The sequence below is a fragment of the Microcebus murinus genome, chromosome 22, assembly GCF_040939455.1.
Source record: "Microcebus murinus isolate Inina chromosome 22, M.murinus_Inina_mat1.0, whole genome shotgun sequence".
In the NCBI taxonomy this organism is placed as follows: Eukaryota; Metazoa; Chordata; class Mammalia; order Primates; family Cheirogaleidae; genus Microcebus; species Microcebus murinus.
In genome coordinates, this window is record NC_134125.1 from 17937912 (window position 1) to 17952077 (window position 14166).

Sequence of the window (14166 nt, forward strand, 5' to 3'; positions counted from 1 at the left end):
CATGTGAAGATGCGTGGGAAGGGTGTTCCAGGCAGAGGGAACAGAGAGTGCAAAGGAAGAGAGGGTGTAGGGTCTTTAAGAACCTGAAATTGCCGGGCGAGGTGGCTCACGCCTGTAATCCTAGCACTCTGGGAGGCCGAGGCGGGCGGATTGCTCGAGGTCAGGAGTTCGAAACCAGCCTGAGCAAGAGCGAGACCCCGTCTCTACTATAAATAGAAAGAAGTTAATTGGACAACTAATATATAGAGAAAAAAAAAACTAGCCAGGCATGGTGGCGCATGCCTGTAGTCCCAGCTATTCGGGAGGCTGAGGCAGTAGGATTGCTTGAGCCCAGGAGTTTGAGGTTGCTGTGAGCTAGGCTGACACCATGGCACTCACTCTAGCCTGGGCAACAAAGCGAGACTCTGTCTCAAAAAATAATAATAATAATAACCTGAGAGGCGGCTGCTGAGCCGGAGGGGAGGGAGAAAGACGGGGAGACGGGTGGGGACACAGGTCCTCAGGGACAGGGCAAGAGCTGGACTCTCTCCGCAGACAGCCCCTGAGCGCAGGGCCTGCGAGGGTAAGCGTGGAGGCTGGGGAGACTCCCGGAGGCTGGGCCTCTGGACGTGATGGGGAACAAGGGGTGAGGATGACGCAGGAAGTGAGTGACGACCCTGAGGGTCAGACTCGATGGCCACTCACCAGGCGAAGGGTTGTTTCAAAAAGCAAGGGCCCGCCCGGCCCGCCGACCCCCTCCTGCCCTCCGAGCCCCCCACGGCCGCCCAGCTCTGCAGGCCAAGACACAGAGTTTTGTGCCATTACATATGGCATGCTCGCTCTGTGAACGCACTTCCCAGGCATCATCCGAGCTCAGAGAGGTGAAGCAACTTGCCCAAGGCTGCACAGCAGGCGTGGCAGGCCTGGGCTGCGCCAGAAGGTAACGGCACAAAGCGGGCAGGTCAGAGGTGAGCAGAGCACAGCAGAGACCTGGGGGGTGGCTTGAGAGGGAAAAGCAGGGTGACTGGGCAGACAGAAAATGGGAAACTCATACAGCAGAAGGCGGTTTCTTGGTCGCCCAGAGCCAGGGACCCCACTAGAGGGCCCTGCCCGGCACCCCTGCCACCCTGCTGGACCCAGGCAAGGGAGGTGGCCTGGCATCCTGGCAGTGAGGATGGTGGGTGAGCGCTTCCCACTTAGAGTCCCGTAGGTTCAAATCCCACTTGTGCCCTTTGCCAGCTGGTGACTTGGAGAAAGGGCTTCACCTCTCTGAGCTTCCATTTTTTTTCTCCCCCCAAAAAGGAATGCTAATGATCTTTTCTCATGGGGGCGATGAGGAGGGTGTCAGGGAACTCTTCGTGAGGGGCCGGGCCAGCCCGCGGAAAGCACTAGCACCGGCGAGACGGGACACCGGAAGGTCTGGGCGCTGGCTGTGCCTTGAATCTGCTCCGCGAAGCCACGGGGGACTGTGGGGGTCCCCGAGTCTGGATGCACTTACCTCCCCGGGACAGTCTCATCTCGGAGCTCCGGCCCCTGCGCCTGCTCAGCAAGGCCGCCTGCCGGCACAGCCCTACGGACGCAAAGGAGACGCTGCGTCAGGCAGGGGTGCCTCGCAGAGGGGCTGGGCCCCCCGGAGAGGTCTCAGGCTTCCAAGGCCACTGGATGGTGCCATCTGGGGCGAAGCTTCAGGGCGGCTCTGGAGAAGATGCCACAGGCAGGGGCCGAACCCGCCTGTTCCCGCAAGGAATGAGCCCGCTCGTTTCTCAGGCAGAGTGTCCTGAGCGGAGAGCCCGAGCTAAGGTACGGCCGCCTGCGGGAGCCCCCGGGTCTCTGCCAACAAGGGCTGTCCCTTCCTCTTGGCCTGGGGACCTTGGACTTCAGGAAAAGTAAATATAACGATATGCAGCCACCACCACCACCACACCACTGTCAGCACACTGCTGGGGACGGCTGACCAGGTTGTGCACTGCACAACCCTAAAGGGTCCCCTATTCCCACCTACAACGAACATGGTGCTCCCTGGAGTTGCGGAATGTCCTGCCACCGTCACCTAACACGGATCCGAGGTCTGCTATGCAAGGGCCTGGTATCATTAAACCCCACTGAGAGGAAAGATGATGATCCGGATTTTACAGATGAGAAGACATGACAGCAAGAGGAAGAGCAGCCGACAGAACCAGTTTCGCCTTCTAGATACGTGAGACTCCGAGGCCCAGGAGGAGAAACCATTTTAGAGACTCACACACCACACTGAGCGTGATCCTCAACTTCCCTCCTCTCAGCCTTGTCTCAGGAGGTGGGGATGGTTCGCCCACTCCTTGCATCTACACGCTCTTTTCTATTCTGGAAATATCGGCCCAATCAGGACATCAAAACCCAGACGGAGAAGGGGCCCCAGGTGCAGCCACTAGCCCCGAGCTACAGAATCCTCAGGCTTGGCACGCCCTGAGCGCGGGTGGCCAACCATGTCAGCCCTGCCCCCGCTGGAACAAATGAAACCGATTAGGGACCGGGCACTTGAAGCCCTTCCGGAGGCAGCATGGCTTGGGCCCAGCTGCCCTCAGGCGGTCCTTGAAATGCCAGTGCACCCAAGAGGCCTGCCAGCCGGGCAGCCCCCGCGGCCCCGGGCCCGGCCTCCCCCCTGCAGAAAACACAGGCCCTTTCAGAGCGCAGGGACGGCTGCCAGGCCGCCGGTGTCGCAGGGCTGCGTGCCCGACACGCAGCCACCAGCTGCACACACGCAGACGCTGAAATCCGACTTAGGCGACATCTAATAAAATTGAAACTTCAGCTTGTCGTTCACACTGGCCACACCGTTTCAGTGCCCATGTGGCAGCCGCATGTGGCCAGCGGCCGCCGTACTGGATGGTGCAGGTCTAGCCCGGGGTGGGCAGACGATGGCCCTCGGGCCAAATCCAGCCCACGGCCTGTTTTCGTGCGGCCCTTGATGCACAAATGCGGTCTGTGCATTTTTTCCAGGAAAGAGACAAAAAGCACACACGCACCACAAAACCTGAAACGCCCGCGCTGCACGTTGGCAGACGTCTGCTGGCCTCTGCTCCCGGCCTTGCGGGACATTCTGCGGGACAACGATGATGAGGGGACAGATGAGAGGGAGGGGTGGGCGTGGAGGAACAGCAGTAACAGTGGCTAGCATTTATTAAGCACCACTGTGTATTTAGCACCAAACCAAGGGCTTTCCGTGCATTGCCTCACTTCGTCCACATCTCAGCCGGTCACCATGCTCGCCACCTTGCGTGGGTGCGGGGTGAGCCGCCCACTGCCGGCCTCCCGTGCCCCAGGAGTGCCGGGCCTGAGGGTTCTGGAGCTTGGGAGTGCAAAGCAGAATCGCCAACTCAGCCAAGCCAACCAGCAAACAGAAACCACAGGCAGGAAAAAAGACAAGAAGGAAATGCTCAAAATGCTGCCAGCAGGGGTGGTGCCTAGGTGGTGGGTAATATATATAGTGATACATATAATTTTTTAGAGACACAGTCTCTCTCTCTTTGTTGCCTGGGCTACAGTGCAGTGATGTAATCATAGCTCACTGCAGCCTCGAACTCGTGGGTTCAAACAATCCTCCTGCCTCAGCCTCCCGAGTACCTGAGATTGATTACAGGAGTAAGCCACTGTGCTCATGCTCTCTTTCTATATGATAAAATAATAAAGTGATTATTTTTTTTTTCAATTGTATGCCAGGCATAGTATTGGCCTAGACTGCTTGGGTTCAAATCCCGGCTGCACCAGCTCCTAGTTGTGTGACCTTGACAAGTCACTTAACCTCTGTGAGCCTCAGTTTCCTCATCTGTAAAATGGAGCTCATGATACAGATTGAGTATCCCCTAATTTGAAAATCCAAAATCTGAAACGTTCCACATCCAAAACTTTTTTGACTGCCAACATGACGTTCACAGGAAATGCTCATCGGAACATTTCAGGTTAGGAATGCTGAATTGGTAAGTAGAACGTAATGCAAAAATTTTTAAATCCAAAAATATCTGAAATTCGCAACCCTCCTGGTCTCAAGCATTTCAGAGAAAGGGACACTCCACCTGTAATCCCTCCTGCGAGGGCGCTTGGCTTGCCTAGTGCTGGGAGGTGCAGAGAAGTTAGGGCGCGTTAGAACGCAGCCTGGCCCGAGGCCTGGCTATCTGTGTCGGAGCTTGTTTTTAGCAGAGCCTTCTAAAGTGGGGACTTTCTTCTTTTCTTTTTTTTTTCTTTTTGAGACAGACTCTCACTCTGCTGCCCTGGGGAGAGTAGAGTGCAGTGGCGTCACTGTAGCTCACAGCAACCTTAAACTCCTGGGCTCAAGCGATCCTCCTGCCTCAGCCTCCCAGAGTAGCTGGGACTACCAACGTGAGCCAAGACACCCAGCTAATCTTTCTATTTTGTAGCAGAGACGGGGTCTTGCTGTTTGCTCAGGCTGGTCTCGAACTCCTGAGCTCAAGCGATCCTCCTGCCTTGGCCTCCCAGGAGTGCTAGGATCATAGGAGTGCTAGGATCAAGGTGGGGGTTTTTGTCCCTACTTGATAAGTGAGGAAACTGAAGCCCCAAGAGATGAAGCGATTAACAAAAGCCACACAGCTAGTTAAGAGGAAAAGCCAGTTTCCTGACGTGGCTCTGTCCCCAAGATGCCATGCTTGGCAAGGCTCGTAAGACAGGGGCAGCAGGATATGATGGGTGGGGACTTTGCTCCCTCTTTGTTGACTCATGAGCTCCCCTGAAGGGAGGGAAGGAGAGAGGACTGCTCAACCTAAGAGATCCCCGTAGGTCCAGCTTCATTCGTTCCACCAATGTTTACTGAACACCTGCTATGTGCCGGGCATGGCTCAAGACACTGGGATCTGTCAAGGGCAACAGACAAAGGTCCTTGCCTTCGTGGGGCTGACACTCTAGTGGGGAACGAAGAAACTGGCACGTGAGACAATGACACCATTGATAAATGCTCAGGGGGAAAAAAATGCCCACGACAAGAGGTGCGGACATTCCACATGGGTGACATTAACACTGAGGCCACAGCGATCTGGGTTCAGATCTGCACGTCCTTTCTATACCAGCACAGTCTCCCCAAGCTCAGCCGACCGAGAGGTTCCCGAGAACACCACGGCGGGTGGGGAGGGGTCTGGAGGCACACAGAGCCCGCGACGGAGGCGGGCCACTGCACTTACAGAGTGGCCTCAGACAGGGGCTCGGTGCCCACGCGCCCACGCTCAGCCATCAGCCCTGCAACCCCTCCCCGTGGGAACCGGCTCCCAAACATTCCATCGCCGCGGTGACGGCCACCCCTGCCCGGCCACACTGGCCCGCCACGCCCAGCCCTCCGAGAGCCAGCGACAGAGGGCAGCTCTCTCGGGCAGGGCCCCTGGGAATCAGAGACCTCGGCCCGCTGCGGAGGGCGGCCGGCCAGGGGACGCCTGCCAGATCCCAGTGGGATGAGAGGAAGGGAAAAACTAACTCTGAGGTTTTGACCGCTGCTTGAGCATCAGAAAGCACGCAGAGGGGTTCGAGAGGGAGGAAGGGTGGGCGGGCTAGCGTGTGGCCTTAAAAATATTAGCTCGTACTTACTGAACACTTGTGGTATGCCAGGTACCGAGCTCAAGGTTTTCCATACACCATTGCATTTTGTCCTCAAACACCCCTGCCATGACCCCATGTGACCCTCCCTTATTAACCACCCACTGCCTGGGGCTCAGAGAGGTAAGGTGGCCCGCCCACGGCCACACAGCTAGCAGGCAGGGGAGCCAGGACGAAACCCCAAGTCTCTCTCTTTCTCTCTCTTTCTCCAGAGCCCCTGCTCCTAAATCTGGGATCTCCTCCCTGACTTGCTGCTTTGCATTTTTTACCTAAAACCATCAAAGCAGGGCCCACCCCCCATGGTGCCCCAGTGTCCTCTCTGGAGGCCCAGTTCAGCACTCCGTGAGGCCCCAGCTGCGGTGGGGACAGATGAGGCCAGGAGGTCACATCCCAGCTCCGCTACTCAAAGGCTGTGTCCTGGGTCACTCGGGGGGGCAGCTCTCCGAGCCTCAGTGTTCTCATCTGAGAAATGGAAATAACACCTGGAACAGAGTGCCACAGGGAACTAGGTAACTTCCATCCAGCCCGGCACAGAGTCAACCTGCAAAACTCATTTACGATGCGTGTCACGACGGCAGTTATCAGGGCTCGGGGACAAAGACAGGAAGGGACGTAAACAAACCGAGGAACCTGTGTCCCTCGGGGTGCTCGGGTGCTGAGTGCCTTCTTGGCCCGGATCTGTTTCCTAACCTTTCCACGACCTGTTCTATCGTCTCCATCAGGGACCGGCGGGAATCCTCCGCAAGGGCCACAAAGCCCACGTTCCTGGCTGCACGGCCTTTGTCGCGACTACTCGACTCTACGGCCCCCGCGCACACGGCCACCGATGACACGCGAATGCTCGTGGCCGGGCGCCAGCAGGACCACTCCAGCTGTATACATATGGTCACTGACTGCCCCCCTCCCCCAGTTTGATCTGCAGTCACACATAGACCAGGCAGGCAGTGAGGGACGGGGACAGGCACGGGACAGAGTCAGGGGGCTACGGAGCACCAAGCTAAGGGCATTGCAAACCTGATTCTCCCACCAAAAAGTGAAAGAGAGGCCCGAGGACACCCCATTTTACAGATGAGGACTCAGAGGTCGGGAAGGCTAAGTTCCCTGCGCAGCCCCACACAGCTGAGAGGAGCAGTGGAAAGATCCAAGCTGAGACCTGACTCCGAAACCCTGGCGCTTAGGAACTGAGCCGGCGTCACCTTTGCTATGAGCAAGCCCCCCCACCCCAATTTCAAGACCCTCCCTCGGGGCCCTGTGGGTCTGAGGGAGGGAGACACACATGCACAAGCCCCTGGGAGGGGACAAAGGCCCAGCCTCCCTCTGGGTGTTGCAAGAGGACATGACTCAGCCCCGCCTCTGTCCAAACACAAGACCCTTTTCTCAATCGCCCCGACTGTGGCCTGCAGGGCACGCCCAGGCCAGCCTGGAAAAGCGAGCAGAGGAGACAGGGCAGACACGCCCTGGCCCGCGGCGGGGGAGTGGCCCTGCAACCGGACGTGCCTCTCCCCGCGAGGGGACTCAGCTTCCCCATCCCTGACTCCCAGGGGGACGATGAACTCCATGTCTCCCTCCCCTGGACCGCAACAGCTAGAACCTGTCCACCGCCGCACCCCCAATAAGCGTGCTGCAATGCCCCACACTCCCAGCTCTCTGCCCTGAGCCAAGTGGTGACCTTGGAGGTGGCTCTTAACCTCTCTGACGCTCAGCGTCCCTGCCCGAAAATAAGACCACGTCACTAGGCTGTTGAGAGGGCTCGATGGCCTGCGGTGGCTGCGGCAGGCAGCCCAGGGCCTGGCGCCCTTAAAGTCGGAAGCCGCTGTCTCCAGTGTCCCTCAAAATCCCCCAGGAGGGGCCTCAGGGGTGTGCGCTCTCTGCCCAGCTGAGCCAGCGGGGATCCCACCAGCCTCTAGAAAATTCCCCGCGGGCGGGTGCTTCTCCTGCCTGGGAGAGGCTGTTCCGAGCAGGTCCCCTCGCCCTTTCTCGGGCCCTCCCAGCCACTGCAGGCCACCTCGACCCCCTCTCGTTGGTCTTCCTTCTGTCCTCCGCCAGCACCCAGCTCGCTCTCCCCCTCAAAGGCACACGGCAGCAGGAAAACACAGGAGATGCGGCACACAGCAGCAGGAAAACACAGGAGATGCGGCACACAGCAAGGTGGCCCAGTGGCCAGCAGCACAGCCGAAGGGCTCGAGAGGGGCTGGGGCCGCATCCGGCTCTGCCGAGGATGGGCCCTGAGACGTCACCCAGGCAGGCTGACGTCGACAGGCTCAGTTTGCTCATCTGTAAAATGGAGCTACGCTGCCCGCTTCGGAGGGTTGCCACGACGACGAGTGATGAGTCACGCGCTCAGGGAAGGGCTTGGCAGAAGGAGGGCGCGAGTAACTGCCGGCTATTAATTTCTCATCATCTCTAATTAGGGATAAACATTCCACAGCACAATATAATGGAACCAGATCCCCGTAAGGCATCCAGGGTAAGATGTGTCAGGTGATAAAAAGGTTATCGGATTCCATTCTGGTAAATATTTATGTCGGAGGGAAAAAAACATCTTCAGAGAGAAACACCCTAAAATGTAAACTGGGACTTCATAATTTTCCACTGCATTTTCCGGATGTCCCCACTATCCGACAGTGGAGGCGCAGCAATGGTGTGATGCAAAAATAAAAGAATGGCAAAGCGAAAGTGGGGTGGTTTCTAGATTGGTCACGTGACTTTGGGACCTTGAGCCCTGGCATTCAGAGCCAGCAGTGACCTTGGAGACAGCCCCAGGCAAGCCCAGGAAGGACACCGTGGCCAATACCGCACAGCGAGGAGACGGCCAGGCCTGGGCTCTTCCTGCCCACCCACGGCCTCCTCTGCCAGCCTCACGCGGGCTCGCTCTCCTAACACGGTTCGGCAGGGCGGCCTCCAGGTTAAAACGGCGGCTCTGGGGCCAGGCGCAGATCCTGGCTGGGCTGTGAGCTACGAGAGCTTGAGCAAGACACTTAACCTCTGTGGGCATCACATGCCTCATTCGTAAAATGACAATCATACTAGCAGCAATGCCACACGGCTTTTGTAAGGCTTAAATGAGATATTCCAGGCGTTTAGTACCATGCCTGGCAAATAGCAGGTGCTCTAGCTCCCATTATTACTATTACTATTATTAGTATTTGGAATCTAGCTATCGTAGGGAGAGTCCTTTGTAGGGCATGCAATGCTTACCCAGCAGGCAGAGGAAGGAAGATTTAGACTTGGGTACTAGGGAGCCATAGCAGGTGTTTGAGCAGAGGGTGAGCAGCATGACTTTGCAGCTGCATAGGGCTGGCAGCCAGTGCCCACCCACAGGGAACATCTCTGCCAAGGTCCTCCCTCTCAGGCCCCACATCCCTGGCAGTTCTCCCAGTGCTGCTGTGCAGAACCACAGCACAACTCCCACGGGCTACCTGCCCTGCCACTGCCAGTCTGGCCTGCTTCCTGGGTGCCAGCTGGGCTGGTGAACACCAGACAGACAACAGGCTGGGGGGCTTGGAGCAGCCCACGCGGCCTCAGTCCATAGGTGTGATGACCGAGAGGCCCAGAAGGCCATCAGAGGCTGCAGGGTGGCAGAGGAAAAATGTCCCCAACTTCAGAGTCCTAAAGACTGGCTTGCAAGCAAGCCTAGCTCCTGCTTTGCTGTGTGGCCTCAGGAAAGTTGCTTTCCCACTCTGAGCTCCAGTCTGCCCTCATGCAAAGAGGGTCTGAACTGCTTCCATGTGCTTAGGGGCTGCTGGAGGGACACACCACAGCAAAACAACACGGTTTCCTCTGGCTGCTGTCCTTGTCCTCTAAGAGGTGACCACAATTGGTTAGTTTGGAGGGGAGCCACCCACACCTGCTTTGTCTACGAGGTTACGGCCAAATACACATCCGAATGGAAATTACATAGACCCTCGCTCCCTCCCTCCCATCCTTCCCTCTTCTCTACTACCCTATCACCAACAGTTCCCAACCAGGGGCGATTTTGCCCCTCAGGGGACAATTAGCAATGTCTGGAGACAGTTTTGGTTGTCACAACTGAGGATCACCTGATGGGCAGAGGCCGAGGCAGGATGCTGCCAAACATTCTACAACGCCCAGGTGGCCCAGCCACCAAGAATCACCCAGCCCCGAATGTCAGCAGCACCCAGGCTACCAAAAAGTCTTGGGTAACACGTAGCCTGCGGAACCTGGCTTGGCTCACTCAACACTAGGCCCTTCCATGTCAGTATTTGTTCCACCACCAGTAAAAGTTGCTTGAGCACCTACTGTGTGTCCGGCCCTGTTCTAACACGGTGACCACGCCAGCAAACGATGCAGGCAAAGCCCCAGCCCTCAGAGGGCCCTAGAAGACAGGACGCGTCAATATGCAATCTGCAAGTCTCCGCAGATCTCCCTCCCTCTTCTTACTCGCTCAAGAGTGGCCCCAGAGCACCATTCACTTAGCCAAGGCCTTCCTGATGGACGCTGAAGCTGCTTTCATCTCTGATGCAATGACATACCTGTCACAAAGGAACATGCCCCTAGTGCCCCTGCGTGGGAGGTGCCCCAGGGCCTTGCTATGGTCTCCAAGCAGCAGGTCACCTGGGGGCTGGCTAGTCCCATCCCGGAGGAGCTTTCACCAGCTCACAGGCATTCCCACGCACATCAAAACCTGAGAAGCACAGCGCGAGGCGGCTGCCTGCAGGCGGCTGTCTGGCTCTCCTTTCGAATTTCAGCAGCGTGCCCTGCAAAAGACCCTCCCACGCACGGTCTGCAGGTTCCCCTTCCACACAGATCCGCGTTGTCGGACGCTGCCGCCTTTGTCCAGCTGACGATTCCTCCCATTTTCCAGATGCAGAGACTGCGGTCAAGCTAAGTGTCCAGACAACCAGCACCAGGGGCCGACCCCTATAAGGCCTCTCCCAGCTTTGACTTTTAGGATTTGGCCACAGCCTCGTGTCTGCCATGTCAGCTTCCTGCCCAACCGCTCTGGCTCTCAGAAGCTGCCTGCGGCGGGAAGGTGGAAAGGTGACAGCTCGCCTGGCAAGTGAAGGACAGTTTCTGAGGGAGGGGGGGACTCGGTGGGCCGGACACCAGCGAGCGCCGCCGGTGAGGCTGCCCCGTGCCCGTCCCTGTCCAGCCCGTGGGACGGAGGGCAAGCCTGCCCCACCATGCCGAAAGGGGACGCCAGGGAGCCATGCCGAGGAGGTAAAGGGCTCCGGAGCCGAGGAGTGCGATGGCACCCCAGCTGCGCTCTCACCAGCTGCCAGTCTTAGCCTCAGTTTCCCCCTAAAAATGGGCTTGTACTATTCACTGCAGGAGGCGGCAGTGGGGACTTATGTGCGGTGCAGGAGCTGCGTCTGGAGCCCTGGCGGGGCCGTGCCGTGTTGCTTCACTCAGCGCAGTGCAACCTCGTCCTCCCGGCAGCCACCTGCGGTCCTCCCAGCAGCCGCCTGTGGTCCTCCCAGCAGCCACCTGTGGTCCTCCCACCAGCCACCTGTGGTCAGCACTGTTATTCTCCCCACGTGACAGATGGGGAAAGTGAGGCTGAGAGAGCTGCAGCGAACTGCCCTCGATAGGACACCAAGACACGCCATGGGAGGGGCAGCCTTGGACCTACAGAGTCAGCATTCCTCATCTGAATTCCGCCCCTGCGGAGCTGGGTGACCCTGGGCTAGCTGCTTCACCTCTCTGAGCCTCTGCTTCCTCAGCACTGAAACGAGGACACAATACAGAGCCCAGACAGGGGGAGCCGCCCTGCAAACAGAGGGCACCATATGCAAACCCCCTCTGGGGCTCCATGATGCCACCCTCAAAACACCCAGCCCAGGAAGTCTCATCACCCCTCGGCATCTCTGATCTTTCCTGAGGTCTACATGCAACATGACAAGGCCATGCAAAGCTGGAAAGCCACTTGCTCAAGGGCACACAGGTGGTGAGTAGGGGAGAGCAGGGCCGGGCAGCAAGGGGTGGGCGGCAAACCTGAGTGGGTGCAGGTGGGGGGTGTGAGCGCCCGGCTGAGGTCTCTCCTGCTGGCTTTTGGCTGGGAGGCCTCTTTTAGGGATCAGGGCTCAGCCCTGGGACTACCCGCCTCTTCCTCCTCCCCAGCCTGGTCCCCGGCGCACACCTGTGCATGGGAGCAGGCCCCATCTCTCTGGGGCCTCGGGGCTTCTCTGAGAGGCTGTGGCTCAGGCCTTCGGGGCTGTGCGATCCCCCGCGGCCAGGCTCGCTCTGTTCTCTGGAATCCTCTCTCCTAACTGTGTCCAGAGGACGCATCAACCGGCTCACCCCCCGCCCCGCCCGCCAAAACCTTCCAGGACATTCTAGCTCCTTCCCACAGGCTGTAACAGCGCCATCCAATAGAAACACAAGGCAAAAGCACACGTGGAATTCTCAGTTGTCCAGTAGCTGCGTTGAAGAAAAAAAATTGAACTTAATAATAGATATTACTGAACCCAACACTTACAAAATATTATCATCGATCAATGTAAAAATGACTGAGATGTTTCACACTGTTTTTTTGTAAGTGCTAAATGTTTGAAATCCAGGGAATCTCTCTGTCGTCAGCACTTCTCAATTTGGACGCTACATTTTTCAGTGGAGATACCTTGTCTCGTACTTAGATTTCATAGAGTTTACAGTTAAAGAAAAAGTGCGATCGCATATCCAAATTGCTGCACGTATGCAGGAAAGTTTTGTAAGAACAGGATGGAGTATCTAAGTTAAAAGCTCGGTCCCGGCCGGGTGCGGTGGCTCACGCCTGTAATCCTAGCTCTCTGGGAGGCTGAGGCGGGAGGATCGCTCAAGGTCAGGAGTTCAAAACCAGCCTGAGCAAGAACAAGACCCCCGTCTCTACTATAAATAGAAAGAAATTAATTGGCCAACTAATATATATAGAAAAAATTAGCCGGGCATGGTGGCGCATGCCTGTAGTCCCAGCTACTCGGGAGGCTGAGGCAGCAGGATTGCTTGAGCCCAGGAGTTTGAGGTTGCTGTGAGCCAGGCTGACGCCACGGCACTCACTCTAGCCTGGGCAACAGAGCGAGACTCTGTCTCAAAAAAAAAAAAAAAAAGCTCGGTCCCTCAGTGGCAGTTGTCACATCTCAAGGGCTCGATAACCACACACGGCTCCCGTGGCGGACACGCAGGTTGACAAACTCCGTAATGTTCCCATGGTAACAGTCCCGATCCCCCTGCTCGCACCGCATGACAACTGTCCTCAGCTTCTCCACCTCAGCACTAGGGACATTTGGGCCAAATCACTGCTTGCAGCGGGGAGGGACCGTCCCGTGCACTGCCGGGTGTCGAGCTGCAGCCCGGGCCTTGAACCATCAGATGCCAGCAGCTTACGCCTCCCCGGTCACGACAACCAAAACTGTCCCCAGGAACTGCCAAGTGTCCCACGACAGGGACACGACCACCCCTATCCAGAACCACGGGTCTGCGGGGGTGGGGTGGGGGTGAGACCAAGCCGCTTCTCTCCACCTCCCAGGGGGGGGTCCGGTTCCTGACGCACAGAGGGGCCCAAGCCTGTGCCTGAACAGAAGCGGCTTACTCCACCCTGGGACTCGCCGCCTCCAGGAAGCCTTCCAGGGTGTCCTAGCCCAGTCGGTGCTTCCCCTGGGCTCCCACAGTCTCCTGCCCCCTCCCCTGGCACAGCTCTCCCTCCAAGGATAGGAACTTGGTCTCGCTCACTGCTGGCCTTTCAAAGCCTAGCCTAGAGACTGGTATACAGTAGGTGCTTAAGAGATATTTGTAGAACCGACCTGAAAAACAGAAATGATTTAGGTGGAAAAGCCTCACGGGGCCATTTCGGTTCAGGGCTTTCTCATCCCAGCAAAGGTGCCAGTAACAGTCTCAGCTTCCCTGATACACCAGGCAATGGGCTCATATCCTGCAGGGGTCAGAGAGGAAAACTGAGGCTCACACAGGTGAAGGGCTTGCCCTGCATTCAAAGCAATGACTTTGAGGCTCAAAACTGATGGTTCCTCCTCTTATTGATCAAATACAGTCATACACGAAAGGAGATATTTGCAATACACATCAAACACAATATTTACATCCAGAACATATATAAACAGCTCTGTGAAACCAGCAAGGACAGGCAACCCAATAAAAATGTGCAAGTCTAAAGAGATAGTTCAGAAAAGAGGTTATCTAAATGATCATTAAGCATACAAAAGAGCACTCAATGTCATTATCTATCAGGGAAAATAAATGTAAATTAAAAGTACATGGTGGGATTGCTATGTACCTGAATAGCTAGCTAGCTAGCTATAAATAAATGAATAAATGAATGAATGAATGAATGAATGAATGAATGAATACATACATACATACAGCCAGTCTCGGAGGCTCAGGCATGTAATCCCAGCACTCTGGAAGGCCGAGGCGGGAGGATTGCTCGAGCTCAGGAGTTTAAGACCAGCCTGAGCAAGAGCGAGACCCCGTCTCTACTAAAAATAAACAAATTAGCTGGGTTTCAGGGCACGCACCTGTAATCCCAGCTACTCGGGAGGCTGAGGCAGGAGGATGGCTTGAGCCCAGGAGTTTGAGGTTGCAGTGAGCTACGATGACGCCACTGAACTCTACCCAGGGCAACAGAGTGAGACTCTGTCTCGAAAAAAAGGATGTGATGCA

The 14166-nt window shown here is 56.7% G+C and overlaps 1 protein-coding gene across 3 annotated transcripts in view; it reads right to left on the reverse strand.

Annotated features, from left to right (window-relative positions):
- The window catches only part of TPST2 (tyrosylprotein sulfotransferase 2), a 41882-nt gene that overhangs the window by 14044 nt on the left and 13672 nt on the right, over window positions 1-14166 (reverse strand). For 2 of the 3 annotated variants that reach the window (XM_075996658.1, XM_012763792.3), the window contains one exon: window positions 1478-1549. The exons of the other annotated variant lie outside the window; for it this stretch is intronic. The gene's annotated coding sequence lies outside the window, so the exon portion shown is untranslated. Of the gene's footprint in view, window positions 1-1477; window positions 1550-14166 lie in introns of those variants that run through there. 3 annotated transcript variants of the gene reach the window in all.